General features: G+C 41.9%; 1 long non-coding RNA gene across 1 annotated transcript in view; it reads left to right on the top strand.

Moving 5' to 3' along the window:
• The window catches only part of LOC117353337, a 67,483-nt gene extending 49,969 nt beyond the window's left edge, over positions 1 to 17,514 (top strand). Inside the window, exon 2 of the long non-coding RNA XR_004537930.1 lies at positions 15,815 to 17,514. This is a non-coding gene — a long non-coding RNA (uncharacterized LOC117353337). The remainder of the gene's footprint in view (positions 1 to 15,814) is intronic.
• The last annotated feature ends 4,624 nt before the right edge of the window (positions 17,515 to 22,138 follow it).

The raw sequence follows: 22,138 nt of genomic DNA, 5'->3' as shown, positions 1-22,138 counted from the left end.
TCCAGTGAGGACGGCTACCACACAATTCTATCGTGTGACATTCTGAGGAGACAAGGATTATAACATTCTCAACCAGAAAAACATTTATCCAGTATCCACCAATCCCTGTGGTGCTGGATAGCTGAGATTCTACTGTATGTATATGAGCACATAATAGGAGTTCTATAAATGGGATCCCACATAGGGTTACCTAATGTGTAGGAAAACCTGGACATGAACTCTTTTTAGAGGACCTTCTGGGTGCCCTGAGGGATTTCATAAACTCGGCAGTTTGTCCAGATTTTGGAAGGCCCCGAGTAGAGAATGACACGGTGGCGGTTTACCCGCGGCCACCGCATTTTAGCCGCGGGTCACCCGCCGAAAACGGGGAAGAAAACTAGCAGTCGCTGCGGCGACGGGGACAAGGCCATTCACCGCCCGCGGGGCGGTGAATAGTCTTGTCCCCCGCAGTGAGGCATGAAGGATCGCGCGGTCCCCGCAGCTCACACCCGCCCGCCCAATCGATTCCAGTGTCCAGCCAGCTCTCTCCCCTCTCCTCACCCCAGTCCGCAGATCCTCCTCCTCGGCGACCCGCACGCTACCAGAGAGCCGCGCACACCCGCCGCTGCTCAGCCTCGATCTTCTGCTCTGACGCAACCGGAAACAGGAAGTTGCAGCAGAGCAGAAGATCGAACACTGAGCAGCCGCGCGTGTGCGGCTCCCTGGGAAAGCGCGCAGGTTGCCGAAAAAGAAAACCCACAAACCAAGGTGAGGAGAAGGGAGAGAGCCGGCCAAACACCAGGATCGACCGGGCAGGCAGGTAGTGGCCGCGGGGACCATGCGATCGCTAGTGTTCCCGGCTCAAATTGGAAGGAGGGAGTGAAAGGAAAAAGGCTTATATGGATGCAGCGGGGACGGTGACGGGGCGGTGAATGGGATGGCAGTGGCGGTGACGGGGCGGTGAAAGGGATGGCGGTGACGGGGCGGTGAAGGGATCGGCGGTGACGGGGCGGTGCAGAGGATGGTGGGCCGGTGACGGGGACAGATTTTTTCCCCATGTCATTCTCTAGCCCCGAGCTCGGGGCTGTGTCTGGAGGGCGTCTGCACATGTAGAGGTCCTCCAGACGCAGCCACGAGGTTTGTGTGAGGCAGAATGGGACAGGGCGGGGTTGGGGCCAGGACCAGGTGTCCTCTGTTTTTTAAAGAGGAAATCTGCTAATCCTACTCCCACATATTTATTTGGATTTAGGATATTAACCATCTTTATGAAGAGATTCACCCAACAAAATGTACAGCAGTCTTTTATAGGGTTACCATTTGTCTGGATAGATGCTGAAAATCCAACAGTTTGTCTAGGTTTTGGAAGGCCCTGGTTTTACCAGAGCTCGGGGCTGCATCTGGAGAGCTTCCGAGCATGTGCAGATGCAATGTGATGACATCACATGCATGTGTGTGATGTCATCACATTGCATTCACGCATGCTCAGAGCCCCTCCAGACGTGTCCCAAAGCTCAGGGAAGGAGAGGAGATGAGATTTGGGAGGGGGGGGGCGAGAATGGGGCATGGCAACATGTCCTCTTTTTTATTTAAACAAATATGGTATCCCTAGTCTTCTAAAAAGAAGAAATGTCCTGGAAAATCTGGACATATGGTAACAAATATGGTATCCCTAGTCCTCTAAAAAGAAGAAATGTCCTGGAAAATCTGGACATATAATAACCCTTATCTACGCCTAGGTTGTTAACATTACCAGGAAGATAAAAGGGAAAGAAATATTTTAAAAAACCTTGCCACAGGCATTACACATACAATTTATATTTGCACATGGTGCCATCTAGTGGCCTGAATCAGAATGCATGCATACCCAGTTCTGGCAAGTCCTACCACCTATAGCTCCCAGATCAGGACAATAGCTTCAGTGGTAGACTGGGGATATAAAATGGAGGAAAGGAGCCCCTCAACTCTCCTACTACGCCACCGGTTAATGGTAATGGTAACCACTGATAGCTATACACATAGCAGTGATACTCCGCCACTGTGAACATACAGTAACTATGCAGTTTGTTTTGCTTTGAGTGCTCTATAATAGTTCTAAAGTAAACTGCTTCCAATATAGAATTCTAGGCATGCATGATCCTGGTGCCTAAATTTTGGTGACTTTTTTGAGAACGTACCCATTAACACATTTACCATAGCAGCTTTGAATATATGTGTATTTATTTTAATGTTGCAGCTGACAGCCCCACCCCCAACAGTGTTGGTTTTTTCTAACATATAGAGAGGAAAACAAGCTATAATACATTTCCTGTGCAATAAAGATGATAGGGTGGCAGACTGCCTAAACACAGTATCCTACACTCTGAGTCATTTACTCATTCAGCCACAAAGAAATGTAAACTGGCTTGGACAGGTTAGAGAAAAGCTTTTTTTTTCTATTTAAGAATACAAAGAAGAAGCAAATTAACTCAGCTAATCAGAATCCAGATAAACTTAGCCCCAATACTTAGAATTTTATAGCTGCTGATAGAATTTGACCTAGCTATTTGAGGGAATTTTGCAGGCCAGCAGTCTAGGAAAAGCAGTCAGCCTATGAGTCTCTGTGTCTTTAAGAGGGCATGTGCTAGCCCTGCAGTTTGTTTACTTCAGTTGCAGACCTGGTTGTGCAGGGAGGAGACCCAGGCCTTGAGCAATAGCAGCTGGAGCCTAGAGCAATACAGGATGCATCAGCAAGGTTAGGTAGGAAGGGAGAGAGGAGGGGTGGAGGACAGGATCCTTATGCCTGGGTTGATATTAGAACAGCACAGAGAATGGGGTGATCTGATCTAAATGGGGACTTTCCTTGAAACATCTTAGTTAGCAGCAGTGGGGAACTCCGATGTGAATTCGCGTTTTGCAAAAAGCTAAGTGCTGTTGGCATGGTATTAACCTTTAAGAATTATAAATGAATGAATTTTTGACCAATGAGGAGGCTAGCTACAAAATATCTGGATTGTACATGAAATAGGTAATTCAGATGCAGCCCTGAGGTCATTAGAAGAATTGAAAGAGTATGAAAGAGTAAAATTATAAATGAAACACTAGGTTATATTTATTGAAGCAATTTTATAAGAAAAAGAATGAATTAAATTATATGAATATTTATTGTGAGTGATGCATGAATTGAAGAAATGGGTTGATTTGTGGCCATAATCTACTCCATGAATACATACAAAATTCCAAATACCACAAGTCTTAGGGCTCCTTTTACAAAGGCGTGTTAAGCGTTTTAACGCATGCTAAATCTACGCAAGCGCTAAATGCTAATGCGTGTATGTTAGCCTATGGACGTGTTAGCGTTTAGCGCGTGCGTAGATTTAACGCATGCTAAAACAGCTAACACGCCTTTGTAAAACAGGGTCTTAATTATGCAGTGAATCATACAATGGTGTATCAATACTAAGACAATGAAAAACGAATATGAGATTAGGTGTTGAAATATCCAAGGGATTGAATAAAGATGTTTTAGGTTTATCTCCGATTCAAATCAGCAGTCACAGTTCATCCATCTATCATTGTAAAATGTAATAAGCCATAAACCTAATATGAAGTAATTTACTGAAAACCACAGTATAGAGAAAGTGACCAAAAGCTAAAAGAAATGAAAAATGAAAATCTGGATGCAGTGGTGTGAATGTGACTAAACTAAAAGTGGAGATGTGTAGAGACCATACGGTATCAACCATATTTTGGAAAATATATAAAATAATGTATATATACCAAGGTGGAAAGCAACAGGTGATATAGACGAGAGCGATCATTACAAACAGTGACCAGACGAGACTAAAACTAGGTAAACTGATGAAAAACTTCTATACAGGCTGTGAATCAGACATATTAGTGAAAAACAATTAAAATAAGGAGACCTAATGTGAAAAACTTACAGAAAATAAATAAATGAAATAAGGAAAACTGGGGAGCCACTTGCCTGTCGTTTTGGACGCTGGAGGAGAATTTTGACACTGCCCCGTGTTGCCCGCAGTAGCAGCAGAGCCCGCAGTTGTAATCGGGCAGGCACTTTGGAAGACGGACCCCTGACGTCATCGGGTCCGTCCTCCCTGCCTTGATTTGTCTTAAATTTCAGCCTGCAGCCGCGGAGAGACTGGGAGCCACTTGCCTGTCGTTTTGGACGCTGGAGGAGAATTTTAATGCCGCCCCGTGTTGCCCGCAGTAGCAGCAGAGCCCGCAGTTGTAATCGGGCAGGCACTTTGGAAGACGGACCCCTGACGTCATCGGGTCCCTGCCTTTGATTTGTCTTAAATTTCAGCCTGCTGCCGCAGGGCGTGGCCGAAGGGGCGTGCCCTAAAGGGCAGGTCTCGCCCCTTGGGAGCCCCTTGGAGCAACGTGGAGCCGGGGAGCGGGAGTTCAGGTCGTATAAACTTTAATTTTGATATTATGGGTAAAAGAAAAGTCAAGCCTAAGAGCTCAACATCTGCTGTCTCTGGTCCTATGGACAGACATTTGACATTTCCTATAGAAACTCCAGTACAAACTTTACTTGATTCGAACTCTCCCACATCCGGAGCTTCGTTGAGTCCCCTTGAAAGGACACCCCCTCTTCATCCAATATCTGGTGTTAGTGGGAATATAACTCCCGCTATTTCTACTGGTTTTGTGGTATCATCTACTCGGACAAATAAATTGGCTTTTACTGAAATACCTAAACCACTTGATTTTACAGGTGTAGTAGAGGAGCAACCACAAGCAGTGGAAAAACAAGATATTACCCTTAAAGATTTGTGGTTAGGTATCTCTAGAGTTGAAGGGTTTCTTAGAGAATCAGTGAAACAAACGTTGGACTATTCACATTCTGTGGCTCAAAAGTTTGAGAATGTGGATTCTAATTTAAGTTGTTTGGATAAAAGATTAGGAGTGGTTGAAACTCAAAGTAATACACTGCAAGCTGTCTCAGTATCTGCGGTTAAGGATTCTACGCTGTTACATTCCAAAATGGAAATGTTAGAATATATGCATAGGGGGAGGAATCTCCGCTTGGTTAATTTCCCAGCGACTCATTTGTTATCTTCAGAAATATTATTAAGGAAATATTTTAAAGAAATATTGGGATTACCCAATGCGGAAAACTTCCCAATAATTAATTGTTACTATATTCCGCAAAAGAAAAAGAAATCCGACCAGGAGGTGGACCACCTGGTAACAGATGAAATAAATCTGACAGAGTTTTTGGAAGATACTCAAGATGTTATCCAGAGCATGTCCACCATGATAATAACATGCATGAGTGAGACAGATAAAATGTTGATAATGAAACTTTACTTTAAAAATAGGCTGACCAAATTTTGTGGAGATTTCTCAAGAGATGTCTCAAGAGCTACGCAATTAAGAAGGAAAGAATTTTTGAAATTAAGAACAAGAGTATTAGCTCTTGAGGCATCTTTTTATTTAAAATTTCCATGCAAATGTCTTGTTAAGATACAATTGATATATCTGGCCGTATATAGCACAATAAAGTTTATTCACAAGGATCAGATATCTATAAATATAACCCAGGTGATAACGTTTTTTCACCCTTACTTCCTTGTGCAAAAAAGAGAGCTTTTCAACAGATTTTTTTGCCCTCAGAGATGCCACCAGAAGATCACCATATCATATCTTCTGGCTTTATGCACCTAATCGTTATAGGGTCAAAATATATAGTGTGTGTCTAATTTATTTATTTTTTGATTATTTTAGCCTTAAAACCATAAATATTTTAAAGAAGTTTTTCAATATTGGAATACTTAGCTGGCTGGTGGTTGATGACTAATAAGGGATTAATGAGCCAACATGTTTCACCCTTAGAGGGGGTTTCCTCAGGGCTACTATCCCTTTTTCTGCCAATTATTCACGACATGACCACCCAGTAAAGTTCTTTGGAAATTTCCAAAGAACTTTACTGGGTGGTCATGTCGTGAATAATTGGCAGAAAAAGGGATAGTAGCCCTGAGGAAACCCCCTCTAAGGGTGAAACATGTTGGCTCATTAATCCCTTATTAGTCATCAACCACCAGCCAGCTAAGTATTCCAATATTGAAAAATTTCTTTAAAATATTTATGGTTTTAAGGCTAAAATAATCAAAAAATAAATAAATTAGACACACACTATATATTTTGACCCTATGACGATTAGGTGCATAAAGCCAGAAGATATGATATGGTGATCTTCTGGTGGCATCTCTGAGGGCAAAAAAATCTGTTGAAAAGCTCTCTTTTTTGCACAAGGAAGTAAGGTTGTTAAGATACAAGACATTGAATATGTCTTTTGGGATCCCATTCAATTGCAACAATTTTTGTTAGCTCGTGAATAGAAGTGAGTTTTCTTTTTCCTTTTTATCTATAATGATTCATCGCTGAGAAAATGGAAGGATGTCAGAGTCCTACATAGTAGGGAATGATTAGGATTCATATGAATTCAACCCATTTCTTTGTTTTCCTTTATAAATTGTGGTAGAAAAGCAACATGTCTCCCCAATATTGTGGGCTTGAAAAGGATTGTTTTGTATCATATAAGTATTTAAAATTTTGTATAAGAAACCTTTTTCTTTGATATCATCTGATATTGTTAAGCATTAAATTTATAATAAAAAAAAAATAAAAAATAAGGAAAACTAATGAAAAAAACTCATTGAAGTTATTGCTTGGCTGCCGCTTGAAGAGAAACGCAGTGGGAAAGTTGTAAGAGATGAGAAACTACATAGTGCAAATTATATGATTAAAAATCTCATCAAAATAGAAGCCATTGGAAGTGCAGCATTGAACTTGATATAAGCTTTTTGTCACTTTTTGAAACGCATGCAAGCTCTTTGTCAAAATGTTTGAACATTCCAGGTAACACTAAACTGCTTCCTTTGTTCCCGGTTCAAGTACTGGAAGGTTATTCTTTGCAGGAGATAGAAAACCAAAGAAATGATCACCTGCAGTAGCAGTCTGTTCCTTGGAAGCTGATTGTAACTCTTGCACAAATAAAGATAGAACTATGCCACTGGCTCTGCCTTCAGAATTGTCCAGGATTTTAGCATAACGCTAATCCACAGTGATACTATCCGGGGCAGTTGCTTTGGATGTATGAATTGTTTTGGATGAATAAAGACCATTGGATTTATCAGATGAGTTGAAAGACACTTTTTTGTGCACCATTCTGATTGGACATTTCCACTTTGCTCTTGCTTGTTCAACTGCATTTGGGCCTTGATTTCACAGCCTACCTAGTCCCTAATACCTGTTATTTTTAGCTGTGTCCTCTCTCTCCATCCCTCCCCCATCCCCAGTTGCTTTTTCTGTTTCTTGCACTTTGCTCTTATCTTTTCTACCAGAATTGTTGTATTCTTTTCCAATTTCTGTTTGGATTTTTATTGTAAACTTGATTCAGAAGGCAGTATTAAAAGTAATAAACCATAAGAATGAAATGGAAAAGGTGGAACCTGAGTTGAGAAACTGCTGTGGTGGGGGTAGAGGGTATGTCATACTTGGGGGAAGAAGTCATCCCTTATAATGGGCTGGGTGAATTCTGCATAAAAAAAGGAAAATTCTGAACACTTTATTTGTTAATTTCTTGGGCAGAATTCATGGCGCATGATTTCTAAGCGTAAAAGTCATTTAATAGCTGAAGTACTCTATGATTGCTTTACAATGTGTTGCTCTTCAGGGATCCCATTGTGTATATTCTTTTCCTTCACATATTCACTAAGGTAGAACCAGTGGCGTACCTAGGGTATGTGGCACCCGGGGCCCATCATTTTTTGACACCCCCCCCCCATGTAAAAAAATATTTTTTTGTAATGACCATGAAACGGAATAAATGGTCAGAATAGAAACAGGCAGTGAAAATTTTCTTATATTCCAAACATAACATAACATAAATTATGTCTGAATTGTCATGACATCAGAAGTACATATGGAGTAGTTGCAGGTGATGCTTGGGACAGTTCTGATTGTGTTAGTTCGGTTTTATGTGTTTTTTGAATAGAAGGGTTTTTATTTCTTTTTGAAGGTTTTGCAGTCTGTGGTCGATGTCAATTGGTTGTAGAGTTGGGGGTCGAGTGTTGCAGCTCGAATGGCTAGGAGGTTGTCGAACAGTTTTTTTCTTTTGACGTTTTTGGTTGGAGGGTGTGTGAATGGTGCGTGAGTTCTCCTATGTCTGGTTGAGGTGGATTGAATTATTTAGCTGAAGAAATTAGTTACCCCCTCATCCCACACACATTAATTCTCTTCCATTTTTGTTCCCATTATAAAAAACACTGATAAGTTCCCAGAAAAAAAATACATTAAAATAAGAAGTGAAAACAAAGGCCCCTACAGATGAGAACATAACATAAGAATAGCCTAACTGGGTCAGACCAATGGTCCATCATGCCCAGTAGCCCATTCTCATGGTAGCCAATCCAGGACACTAAAACCCAAAGAGTAGCAACATTCCATGCTACCGATCCAGGGCAAGCAGACACTTCCCCCATGTCTTAATAACAGATTATGGACTTTTCCTCCAGGAATTTGTCCAAATCTTTCTTAAAACCAGCTACACTATCTGCTTTTACCATAACTTCTGGCCACTTCATTTTTAAGTTTAGATCTTTCCTTTCAAACAGAGACCTTGCTAGATGTCAAATACAGCACAAGGTAACTTCACATGGACTTAGCTGTGCAGGAAATGTGAATCTCCTCATACACCCACCATATAGTGCAAAAATGTGCAAAGGTCTGTTTTTTTCTTTCGATCACTACATAGCCTAATGCCACACAAGCAGCGCTGTTACAAACATATTCTGTAGGTCAATGCTAAGGATAACAAAGTTTCCTTCCTTGGACCAGAAGGAGATACTGATAAACCACTGGAAGAGATCCCAAAACAACACCCAAAGACCCACTCAGTGTGTGAACCAGTTGAGTGGAGTGGACTAACTGGGGGGTGGAAATGGGCCCGGAGTTTGCTCAGCAGAATTTCCCAGACCACCTCTTCCTCTCAACACATTGACACGCTGCCACCACTAGGAACACCTCACTGGGTAGGCCAGCTATGCTATAAACTTTATAAAACACATTATTATATTTTCTTATAAAGCACATATTTTAACTGAACTCTCTGACATCCTCAGCCTTTCCATTCACAAAAATAGAAGGAAGAAAAGTTCCCATTTCCTGCTGTCTCATGTCCCCGGCCTATACAATATTTTTTTTCTGCAGACCCTTCAAAAGTCTGACCAAATCCTTGTTTCACTTGCATTATAAAGTACTGAGGATGCAATCTCTACCCAATCCCAGGTCCTAAAGTCTAAGACAGTAGCGCAAACTAATGCTGCCAGATTCAGGAAAAAAAATTTTGATTCGATTCAGCCTATTGAATTGGTTTTTCAATTCGATTTTCCTGCCCAGTTGGGTGATTTTTTTCAAAACTCCTGGTGGGTTTTATAGATTTTTCACCCCCTTTGGCTTCTCCTAATCACACTGGCACTGTGGTGTAAATAAAATAAAGAAACAAAAAGGACTTTTCCTCTCTCTGTTAAATCCTAGCTCACGTTTGCAGTCCAACACCAGCTCTGGCAGGATACACATTTCAAATCTGACATATTATAATCACAAAACAGAAAATAAAATTAATTTTTCTACCTTTTGTTGTCTGGTTATATTTCAAATCTTGTTGGTCCAAGGCTCTGGTTTTCTTCTGATAACTTGGGGTCTCCTTCTTTCTTCTTTCTGCATGCTAGCCATCCATCTGCCAACTCTGTCCTCCCTTTCCATTTCCCTTCCCTCCCCAGGAAGTCTGGTATCTTTCCTTTTTTTCATCTCCCTCCACAGATCCACCTTTTCTTAACTACCCTTTCATCCGGCATCTCTCCCTCCTTCCCCACCACCCGAGTCCACCATCTCTCCCTTTCTTTTCCCAATTACCCTCCTATCCAGTATCTCTATCCCTCCTCCACACCATCCCTTGTGTCCAATTTCTCTCCCTTTCTGTTCCTTCCCTCCCTAAATCCCATGGTCCATCATCTCTCTCCCTCTCCTCTATTTTCAGACCCATTATTTCTTCCTCCCCCCCCAAAGTTTGGCATATGCACGTCTCTTTGAACACCCCCTTCCCTCCGTGAACTTCTAAACCAGGGTCCCCCCCAAAGGCCTGTCCCCCCTTAAAGGTCTGCCTGTCTCCCCTTGAAGGCCTGCACCCCCCTTGAAGGCCTGACCCACCTCCTTGAAGGCCTGTCCCCCCCCCTTGAAGGTCTGCACCCCCCCCAAAGGCCTGCACCCCCCTGAAGGCCTGCCCCCCCTTGAAGGCCCGCACCCCCTTGAAAGTCTGCACCCCCCCGAAGGCCTGAACCCCCCCTGAAGGCCTGCACCCCCCTTGAAGGCCTGTCCCACCCCCTTATAGGCCTATCCCCCCCTTGTAGGCCTGTCCCCCCTTAAAGGCCTGTCCCCCCTTGAAGGCCTGTCCCCCCCTTGAAGGCCTGCACCCCCCCAAGGCCTGTTCCCCCCTTGAAGGCCTGTCCCACCCCCTTGTAGACCTGTCCCCCCCTTGAAGGCCTCCCTGCCCCCCCTTGAAGGCCTGTCCCTCCCCCTTGAAGGTCTGCACACACCCCCAAAGGCCTGTCCCCCCCCCTTGAAGGCCTGCCTGTCCCCCCCTTGAAGGCCTGTCCCCCCTTGAAGGCCTTCCTGCCTGTCTGTCACCCCCCTCCTCCTTGAAAGCCTGCCTGCCTGCCCGCCCGCCCCACCCCGAAGGACCGCTCGCCCCACTGACCTTCCTGCACCACCTATGAAGCAGCCGCAGCAGGATCCCGACGTCAGCGATCTCTGCGCTGCTTAGGCGCTGCTTCCTGCGCCGCGTTCCCGCCCCTCCTCTGACATCAGAGGAGGGGCGGGACCGCGGTGCAGGAAGCAGTGCCCAAGCAGCTCAGGTATCGCTGAAGTCGCGATCCTGCTGCGGGCTGCTTCACAGGTGGTGCAGGAAGGTCAGTGGGGCGAGCGGTCCTTCGGGGGTGGTGGGGGGGAATGAACGGCAAAGCCGGGAACACCCCCTCATGGCTGGCACCCGGGGCGGACCGCCCCTCCCGCCCCCCCCCTTAGTACGCCACTGGGTAGAACTTCTCATTTGGAAAGGCTCTCTTCAAATTTTCCACCTTCACTTACTAGTATGGCATTCAGAACTACAAAGTCTCTTGCCTTAGGGTAGGGGTGTCAAAGTCCCTCCTCGAGGGCCACAATCCAGTCAGGTTTTCAGGATTTCCCCAATGAATATGCATGAGATCTATTTGCATGCACTGATTTCATTGTATGCTAATAGATCTCATGCATATTCATTGGGGAAATCCTGAAAACCCGACTGGATTGCGGCCCTCGAGGAGGGACTTTGACACCCCTGACAGGGCAACAAGCTTCTGAGAATCTTTGAACTGTGAGCAAATTAGCTGCATTTATTGAATAAAGTAAATTTCAGAAAAGAACAGAGACTTCTGGTATGTGCTGGTGTTCATGAGGTTATGCTGCCTGGATATTATATGCTTGTCTGTTTCAATGACATTATGCTTTTAAGAGCCCAGACCAGAAACAACAAAAATCATCTGCTGTGTTCCTGCAGCAAATATTACAAAAGCCTTGCATCTTCTGAACGTCATTTGCACCGGCGGCAATGAAGAGAATCACAGTTCGTGCTCGGCAGAGTCTAACAGCCAGTCAATCTCCGAGTCAGAAGTGGTCGAAGTGGCTGATGTTGAATCTCTGTGCGATGGAGTCAAAGATGAATTATGCTCTGATGACATTGACTCCAACTGGTTTCATAAGCACAAGAGATGTGCCAATCACACACTTAATCTTGTAGCAGCTGTTGACAGTCATGAAGCATGAAAAGATTTATGCTACAAGCAAATGTTTGGTACTCTGCATTGCTAAGAGCCTTTATTTTCTCCATGGACCTGTCAAACATGTAGATGCTGTTGAGAAGATGGCTGGTTTTTACATTCCTCAATCCAATCTGGATTACTTAGCCATCAGTTGACTGGTTATAATTAGACTAGAAAAGATATAAGAATGTCAACAACAACAAAAAAAGGACTAGATTTGTCTGGTGCTAAAATAATGTTCCTAAGGAACTACATCAGCATCATGAAGCCATTGTCAAAAGCAACTGATATTCTGCAAGATCAAAATGACTAGAAGCATTTTAGACTTTGTTGGGTAGTTAGAAGCAAATTAGAGTGTATTAAGGGTATGGAGAGGGTAGGTGGGGTTTTGAGGAGTAGTGGCTCGTGACCAGTAGGGGGTGATGTTTATGGGACATCGCATGACATCTGCACTATCAGAACATGATAGTTTTTCTACAAAAGTGCCTATTTTTCATATGATTCTGGGTAATTCTAGTTAGATACAAGCATATGTATTAGTTAAGGCCACGCCCAATAGAAGCGTATGAAAAAAGGTGAATAAAAATCTGAATATAAATGAAGCTAAAGCCAGAAAAACACACTACAGATTAATTTAAGGGAAAGTATAGTAATATTCTTTTTATGTACTTTGCTATAAGGCGAGATCATGAAAGAAATTACATGGACTCCATCTTGGATTCTTTGTCTTTTCTATATCTTCTCTGTCTTTGGAATCCATTTTGAGTCAGTGACCTTCTGTCTCTCTGCTTTTTCTTTGTTTAGTTTTCCCACTCTCAGCATCGTGGTGTTAATTGATACCAGATGTGTTTTAGACTGGCTAGGAAGATAACGTGTCCTAAACTAAGATATAAAATGCATTAAATATGAATGGCCGAGATATGAATGAAAATTATGAATGAATGGGGGCCCCTAGTGTGATTGTATGGCTGTGTATTGAACAAAAGAATGGGTTTTGAAAAAACATATATATATATTTGTAACCTAAAGAAATTCAAAGGGTATAACATCTGGAAGTAATTAGGTCAGAGACTCCTGCTCTAACATAGGAAGGCTTCTGTGTGAAACTGTCAGCTTAGGGAGAGCCCTCTTTTCCTTAAGGCTGACAACTTTTCAGCACTGTGTATGGATGAAACTTAGCTAACAAGCAGGCTGACTAATTTTCAGCACCCTGTTAATAATTGTATATTCTCTTGAATATTGGATATGTTATAAAATGTTAATGTATATTCAGAAATCAAAAGTAATTTTCTGAAACTTTGTCTAACTTTTAACCGTAGAGGAATTTCTTTGTCTAACTTTAAACACCTCCTTTGTTGATTTTTATTGGTTGAGAAACTGATGATGTCACATTGAGCCAAAGGTATATAATGAGAGCGTCGTGAGATCTTAAGGGAGCTCGTTATCAGAAGGCCAGCATTTGGCAACTATAACGATCTCCCACTAGTGCAACTGTTAATGTAAGCAATTATGCTTTATTCTTTTGAGTCTCATAATGGAAAAATAGAAACAATAACTCAATAAATCTTAATTATAATTTTTAAAACCTTGTGCTGGTGTCATTTTGCATGTTTTTAAATTATTTTTCACACCTTGAGCTTCATGAGTGCGCGGCATCAAATTTGCATACTTTTAGGGACTGGTCGTGCTAGATGGGTTTTATGTGTTTTTTGAAGAGTATGGTTTTAATATCTTTCTTGAAGGTTTTGTAGTCTGTGGTCGATGATAACAGAATGGTGATTTGTCTGTCCAGTTTAGCTGCTTTGGAGGCTATTAGGTTGTCATATAGTTTTTTCATTTGACATTTTTGGATGATGGGTGTGTGAATAGTGAGTGGGTTCTCCTGTGCCTGGTTGAAGAGGCACAAATATAAATATTAGCGCCCACTTTATAGCATTACTCCCTCAATGTGGTGAGATTTTGTACAGTCTTTGATACATAGGCTAGAAAATTTTTTTTGCATATTTAGAGGTTGATATTCAAAGCAATTTATGCTGTTGATTTGGAGTTAATCACATAAATTGGTTACCACATAACTTTTGGCTGGTCATCTTGATCTGTGCCATAAGTTATCAGTGCTCCAAAGAACAGGGCACAATCCAGAGAATCAGATAAAGGCCCACTTTTATCAAACTACGGTAGAGTTTTTTATACCATGAGCTGGCGAGGTAAATGCTCCAATGCTCACAGAACTTGAATGAGCATCAGACAATTTACCTTGCCAGCCTGTGGTAAAAAGTTCTACCGCAATTTGATAAAAGGGCCCAAAGATAAGTTGGGCCTCACAGTTATCCTAACATAAATGGATGCAGATAGTATGCTTTAAACCTATAAAGATAGGTGGACAAATCAGCCAATTGTCTGCATGCATTAGCCACCCTTCTGCTTCGTGGCCTCTAAGGTTTTGTGGTTAACGATGGTGAGCTGGTGGGAGCCAGATACTCAATGAGCTGGCATGAGCCGTTAATGGTAAAGGGTCATGGATTCAATACTGTATACACTTCTCCCTCCGTATTCAGATTAACAGAACTGCAAATACAGAAAAACCGCGAATAACTTTTTCATATGTTATTCGCTGTTTTCTATTAAAAACCATTGTGAATATAATGAAACCGCGAATAACATGGTGGAAGATCTGGCCTGTTCCTGAAGGAGAGGCAAAACACAGTGAAGAAAGTGCTAGGAATCAGAGATTTTCTCTGTAAGCGCTTGGAATCAGTGATTTCTCTATACAAGCTGATGTAATTTGGGGGGAGGAGCCAGCAAGCTAAAAATCATGAATAATCGAAACCGCGAATACGAAGGGAGAAGTGTACTGCCTTCTGTGGTACAACCAAAGCTGGTATGACAGAAATAGTTCACTTATCTCTCTTCCTTCTATCCTATCCCATTCCCTTCTGCTTGCCTGTTTGTCTTTCCTTCTACTCCCCTCCCCTCCCCCTTTACCTCCTGTATTTCTTCTACTGGCTCTTTCTTACCAAAATGTTTGCAGTTCTTTTATTTTAAATGTTTGTTTTAGAGCAGGGATGTCAAAGTCCCTCCTCGAGGGCCACAATCCAGTCGGGTTTCAGGATTTCCCCAATGAATATGCATGAGATCTATTAGCATACAATGAAAGCAGTGCATGCAAATAGAACTCATGCATATTCATTGGGGAAATTCTGAAAACCCAACTGGATTGCGGCCCTCGAGGAGAGACCCTGACACCCCTGCTTTAGAGAGTAAACTATCTAGATCTGCCAGTTAAGGCAGAATAGCAAATTTTAAAAAAGTATTTTTGAATCACTTGGCTTCAGAAGGTCTTTCCACTCTGCTGCTATTTTTAAAAAATTTAACAAGGTCTTTTATTAAAGTACCACATTGTCCCCACTTTTTACTAAGCCATAGCACGGTTTTTAGCACCAGCAATGGCGGTAACAGCTCAGACACTCATAGGAATTCTATGAGCATCGGAGCTGTTACCACTGCAGCTGGCATTAAAAACCATTCTACAGTTTAGAACAGGGGTAGGCAATTCCGGTCCTCGAGAGCCAGAGCCAGGTCAGGTTTTCAGGATATCCACAATAAATATGCATGAGATAGATTTGCATCTCAAGGAGGCAGTGCATGCAAATCCATCTCATACATATTCATTGTGGATATCCTGAAAACCTGACCTGGCTCCGGCTCTCGAGGACTGGAATTGCCTACCTCTGGTTCAGAAGAAAAAAAAATAAAAAGTGGTCCATACCATACTGGAAAAAAATCCCCAGCACTCCCAGGTTGCACCTGAGCCATGGAGCACTTCCAGGTTAGTGCTCACTGCTCACCAACACTGGTTGTCTCTTTGTTCTTGGGGCTGAAAAAGTGTTGATTCCATGCTCTGTCTCTTTATAAAAATATAACATGATTATGATTTAAAAAATTGAATCTAATTCCCTGTTTTTCTTTCACAGTCTGAACATCTTAAAGAGTTCTGTGGGTTTAAGAGAGCAAGTCACAGCTGTGTTTATGAAGGTCATGTTCAACTCAAATTCATATTCTGTTTATTAGCACGAAAGTTAAACATCTGAGGTCACAAAACTGCTAAGGTCTGTGAGCAGCAGGAAAATCAGAGGAATGGGAAAAAAAACTTTATTACAAACATACAAGATGTAAACAATAAGCATTTTGTTAAATATTTACATATGCTACAGACAGTTTTCATATATTACTGTATTACAGTATAAACAGTTACATATCACACTGGTAGTTCTTGATTTTACACAGCCACCTTATATGCTGGGTACAATATCAAAAGATAATTAAAGCTATATAAGAGATAACTCGCAGGAATACGACCACCAACTAGCATTCCTTTCTCATGAGAGAGCCTGCTTTTTTAAAGGCCCCGTCTATTATTTAGAATTTCATATTTATAAATTATAGTTAGTGCAATAGACTTCCAGATGCTTAAAGAACAGCTTAACTGTGTGCCATGAGAAGTGGAGGAGCAATTTCTCAATAGGGTGAAAGGAAATCAGAAAGCCAAATACATGTTTGGCCCACAGGGGCCACTTTTCACTCACAGGTTCTTATTCCATCCTAACTCATACAGAGACCTTTACATAAGTCATAAGCTGTTTCCTCCCCGCAATCAAATTCTCTCAAAACTGACCCATACTGCTGACTTCAAGGGCAAAATCTAAGTAGCCACATCTCAAGAGCATCTTGTATGAGAATCCACCCATGGTCTGGACCAAGGGTCTCAAAGTCCCTCCTTGAGGGCCACAATCCAGTCGGGTTTTCAGGATTTCCCCAATGAATATGCATGAGATCTATGTGCATGCACTGCTTTCAATGCATATTCATTGGGAAAATCCTGAAAACTCGACTGGATTGCGGCCCTCAAGGAGGGACTTTGAGATCCCTGGTCTGGACCTTTTCAGCAATGCCCAATCGGCAGTGAGGCTTCGGCTTGAGCAAATGGGTCAATATTCAAAAGTGCTTATCTGGATTAGAGGCTGATCAAATTTCAGTTTCAGGTTTATGCATTTTCTGGCCAAAATCAAGTAACTCTCAGCTGCAGATTTGAAGTACTGCTGCTTGGGATATTCAGTTAGTACCCCTGAATATCTTTATAGACTACCTCTGAACTATGCAGATAGTGCCAGAGTGAGGTGGGGATAGCATAGCAGACCTAGAGCAGTTTCAGAACCTATCCAGATAGTAAATATATTTAGTCTGTTATCTGGACACCTTAGAACATAAAAAAGGCCATCCTCAATTATCTGGATAGACTGGATTTGCCACGCTTTAGCTAAGTTCCAGCATCAACTGCCTTATTTGCATATTCAGTGCCAGCCACTACCCAAATAGTGGCACTGAATTATGTGGTCTCCATTTTAAAAAAATGCTGACCAGAGTGACTGAAAATTGGTCCAAGAGATTATTTTATATATTCGATATTCATGTATTCACCTAAAATTTACAAAAATACATGAGATTACCTTTTCAAAAATATAAAGTCCTGAAGGAAAATCTATTAACTATTATCAATTTGGATTGCCAAGCAGTGCGAGCTAAATGTCGAGCCGCTCATTCTATTCCTGTGGGTGGCTTGGCATTTAGCTCGCACTAATTGGTAGCGCAACTTGATAAAAGGGGTGGGGGGTGTTATGTTTTTTAAAAAGGCAGCCTACCTTCTCTTGCACCAGGGGTGTCCAATGTTGGTCCTCGAGGGCCGCAATCCAGTCGGGTTTTCAGGATTTCCACAATGAATATGCATGAGATCTATTAGCATACAATGAAAGCAGTGCATGCAAATAGACCTCATGTATATTCATTGGGGAAATCCTGAAAACCCGACTGGACTACGGCCCTCGAGGACCGACATTGGACACCCCTGTCTTGCACCCTTTCTTTAGCAGGGACATCCAATGTGTGGCTCATGGCCTGCCTGACCTTGGGATGCAGCCCACTTGAGATTTTTAGCAAAATCATTTTTATAATTAGCAGTGAAGAGGTACACATATTGCAGGAGTAGGCAATTTCGGTCCTCGAGAGCCAGAGCCAGGTCAGGTTTTCAGGATATCCACAATGAATATATATGAGATGGATTTGCATTCACTGCCTCCTTGAGATGCAAATCTATCTCATGCATATTTATTGTGGATATCCTGAAAACCTGACCTGGCTGGCTCTCGAGGACCGGAATTAACCTACCCCTGACATATTGTAATGAGGCCTGCAAAGATATGAATTTCTGATCAGGTGGTCCATTATTTAAAAAAACATTGGATACCCAGGTCTTTGTTTTTAGAGGAAGGAAGTGGAACACCATTTCTTTTGTACCCAACAAGTCTTTGTACTGTAACTGCATTTGAGATCTTTCTTCCATCAGGCACATCAAGCTGATAGCAAATGACGCAACCTTGGAAGCGCAGACAGGCATTAGTAGAAACTCTGGGTCTTATCACTATCTCAGGTCCTCCAGTGAGAAAGAGGGTTCATTTTAGTGGTGGTTGCATAGCTCTAGCTTGGAAGATGTGTATATTTTATAATTACGTTATTCAATGTTTATATTTTATGCTCATTTATTAGCTTATTATAAATGATTATGCTTTAGGTGATTTATGTTGTAAACTATACAATTCCAAATAGAAGCAGAAATAGAAAGCAACTGCGCTTTTAGCTTACAGCAACACTCTACCTACACAATATTACTATAGCCTTTGAGGGCAAAACATGGCTGTGTTGGGCTTTTAATTATTTATGCATTTATGATTTTATGTGTTGAATAAATTTTACATTGGAGTTTTGGACCTCTGTTCTGATCTACAGTTTTTTTGTATCCTGGATCTTTCTCTGCCTGTTTGTTTGCTTGGTAAATTACACTTCTCCCTCCGTATGCGTTACGATAGGGGAGTATCGGAACCGCAAATACCATGAATAACTTTTTCATATGTTATTCGCTGTTTACTATTAAAAACCACTGTGAATATAGTGAAACCGCGAATAACATGGTGGGAGACCTGGCCTGTTCCTGAAGGAGAGGCACAACAGAGTGAAGAAAGTGCTGGGAATCAGAGATTTTCTCTATGCAAGCTGATGTAATTTGGGGGGAGGAGCCAGCAAGCTAAAAACCGTGAATAATCGAAACTGCGAATACGGAAGGAGAAGTGTATATATTGAAGACAATTATATTGAGACCTCCACTTTCCTGTATAGAATATTAGCCTAGCTGGGTTCCTAGGAGCTCAGAACATAAGACACAATCACACTAACCCTAGAGCTGATGTAACTACAAGCTCAGAAGTGCGGCAGCTATCTAAGTTACACATGTAAGTGGGAGCCCCGCCTAGGTTCTGCACATGCTCCATCCCTCTGTACATCCCCATTGCAAATACACACTACGTAAGTTCAGCAGGTCTTGCAGAACAGCACTTAAAGGAGCATGCTAGCCTATATACATGTAAGGTACACATATGCATTCTAAACATTTAAATGCCTATTGCACGCATGAATATATACTGTGAACTGGGGGAAAAAAACCCCACACCAAAATTTTTTCCACAGAACTTGGTTGATTCTTTTGAAATATAGATCATGTCCTGAATGAAGTTGATGTAAAATGTTGTAAATATTTCCCACCAGAGCACCATGTGAAAATGAATTGTTGCTATGGGATAAGCGCAGAAACAGACAATAGTTTGTAAACAGTCTCTGAATCAAAAGGTTTTCACTCCAGAAGACCAAATTCTGATAAAGGACTTGGTACTGCTAAAAGATTACAGCAGTTGACGATTGTTGAAAAACTTCCTACAGAATGGTTGAAATAAAAATGGCCTTAATGTTTTGCTACGCAAGATACGAGCAACAGGCACTCTGGGTCGTAAGACAGGCAGCGGACGACTGCGCTCAATTTGAACACAAGAGCACATTGACGTTGTATGCGATCTTATACTGATTCAGGAGGCCATGCAGCAAACACACCGAACAACTCGCCAAATAGCAAGTGAAGCAGAAATAAGCCAGACAACTCGGATTAGGATAATTTATGACGATCTGAAATTAAAGTGTCTTAAAAAAAACAACTGTGCCTAAGAGTTAACTTTACACAACAAAGACACATGCCTGAAACGGTGCAAGCAGCTTTTGACCAACTACCCAGAGCGCAGCTTCATCTGGTTTATAGATGAAAAGATACTTACAGTAGCTCCACCGATTAACACACAGAATGATCATCTGTACATGCCTTCAACACTGAAGCATGAGGTTAATATCAAATGCCTACAACAACCCACCTGACCTTCAGCCAGTCAGTCATGGTCTCAGTCACAATGTCGAAACTCAGATTCACAGATCTATTCTTCATCAATCCTGGGATTAAGATCAACGGCACATTCTACCGGGATGTACTCTTGACGCAGAAGATGAAGACTACTTTATCTTCCAATAGGACAATGCCCCAGCACATCGGGTAAAGGACACCATAGAACTTCTACTTTGGGAGACCCCAGGCTTCATTGGTCAAGACCTTTGGCTTGCGAATTCACCAAGCCTAAATCCAATTGACTACCGGATCTGAGGGCTGATACAGGAACACATCTACCATACCGTGATATCCAACGTTGAAGACCTTAAACAGCACCTCATCTTTGTTTGGGTTGAGCTGAAGCAATGCGTCATTGACGAGTCTGTAGATCAGTGGTGGCCAAGGCTGAGGGAGGGCGTGCATTTGTGCAAAAGGAGCACACGTAAAACATTTGCTTAATTGAAACATTGCTTTTTGACTTTACATTTTTCTGCACAATATGCCATAAAACTTTTTGACGTGTTTTTATTCAGTTCACAATTCATTTTCACAAGGTAGTGTTGTGGTGTGGTGGGAAATATTTACAGTTTACATCAACTTCATTCAGGACATGATGCACTAAATTTCTTAAGAATCGTCTGAGTTCTGTGGAAGATACGACAAAAAACATTTTGGTGTGTTTTTTTTCAGTTCCCTGTGTGTGTGTGTTTGTGTGTATTTATTATCTATCTATCTATATACATATATATACAGACACACACTCAGGCCCGGATTCTCTAAATGGCACCATTGTCAGTGGCCACTGATCATGTGTCAGTCACGTGATGGCGCTGTTTAGAGAATCGCACCTCTGGCAAAGGTAAGTGCCAGAAATGTAGGCTAGGATTTTCAAGGCCCACATTTCTAGCGCCTACATTTGCCATGAATTGCACCTACAAACGCGTTTTATGGCCCTTAAAGCCACTTCCAGCATAAGCGTGATTCCAGTGCTGATAGATACCTAGAAATATTTTTTAAAGACTTTTCAAACGGTGTTTCCCTCTTAACTTAGGTGCTGGCACCGTTTATAGAATATGGGCCTCTGTGGCATTGCTGAATATATGTATAATTTCAAATGAAGTTAGATGTTTCAAATGATATGTTTGTCTTTTGTTTCAAGTTCCATGCTAAGCTGCTCTATATTCTTTCAACCAAGGTATATAGCAGCATGTTTGCCATTGGTTCCTGCTGAAGAAACATCCGCTACTGCTTGAGAGACAGACTCACACCAGAGAAATTCTGATGTTCTGTGACAGACTGCTTCGTGACAGTACTATGTATACTACAGCCAAGGCTGCTGATACTAGGGGTTTATTAACTATAAATTTCAAGCTAATTAGGTGCTTTGGCACTATAATGTGTGTATACATCAGTGACTTTGTGCTGTGAAATTAAATTTTAGGCACATTTTAATGAGGATTCTATTTTTCATATGACTTATTAAACTTTTAAACTGATATATGTAATCTTTCGTGATTTTTCGCCTAGTCTTTTGGGTCCCAGGTCCAGCTCTCAGAGGCAGTGGGATTGCAGAATAATAAGATAATAGCCAGGAGTGGTTTGGAAAAGTTATATAATATAGAAATAGGCTTATTACAAATGTACAGAAAGGATATTTGGCTACAGAGCTATGTGCAGGTATAAGGAAAAATGTGGCTGTCCTTCTGAAGATGTGTGATCTGGGTCTGGGGAATAAATGATGTGTGTGTCTGAATGGGTGGGTGTGTAGGTGAAGAGAAAGAAGAGGCCCAGAAAGTTGAAGCCAATCTCTTTTATAGACTGAATTCCCTGTTCTAGTATTTTCTAGTACCTTTCTGTGTCACAATTTTGGCCTAGATTCACTAACCTGTCCGATCCGAGGCTGATCCGAGGCAGGCCGACTGATTCACAAATGGGGCGATACAAATGAGGGCGATAGAAGGCACGCCCCCCCACCAATCGCACG

This window comes from Geotrypetes seraphini, chromosome 1 (genome assembly GCF_902459505.1).
Source record: "Geotrypetes seraphini chromosome 1, aGeoSer1.1, whole genome shotgun sequence".
Lineage (NCBI taxonomy): Eukaryota > Metazoa > Chordata > Amphibia > Gymnophiona > Dermophiidae > Geotrypetes > Geotrypetes seraphini.
The sequence above is the reverse complement of the archived record's forward strand: the minus strand, read 5'-3'. Positions and strand labels throughout refer to the sequence as shown.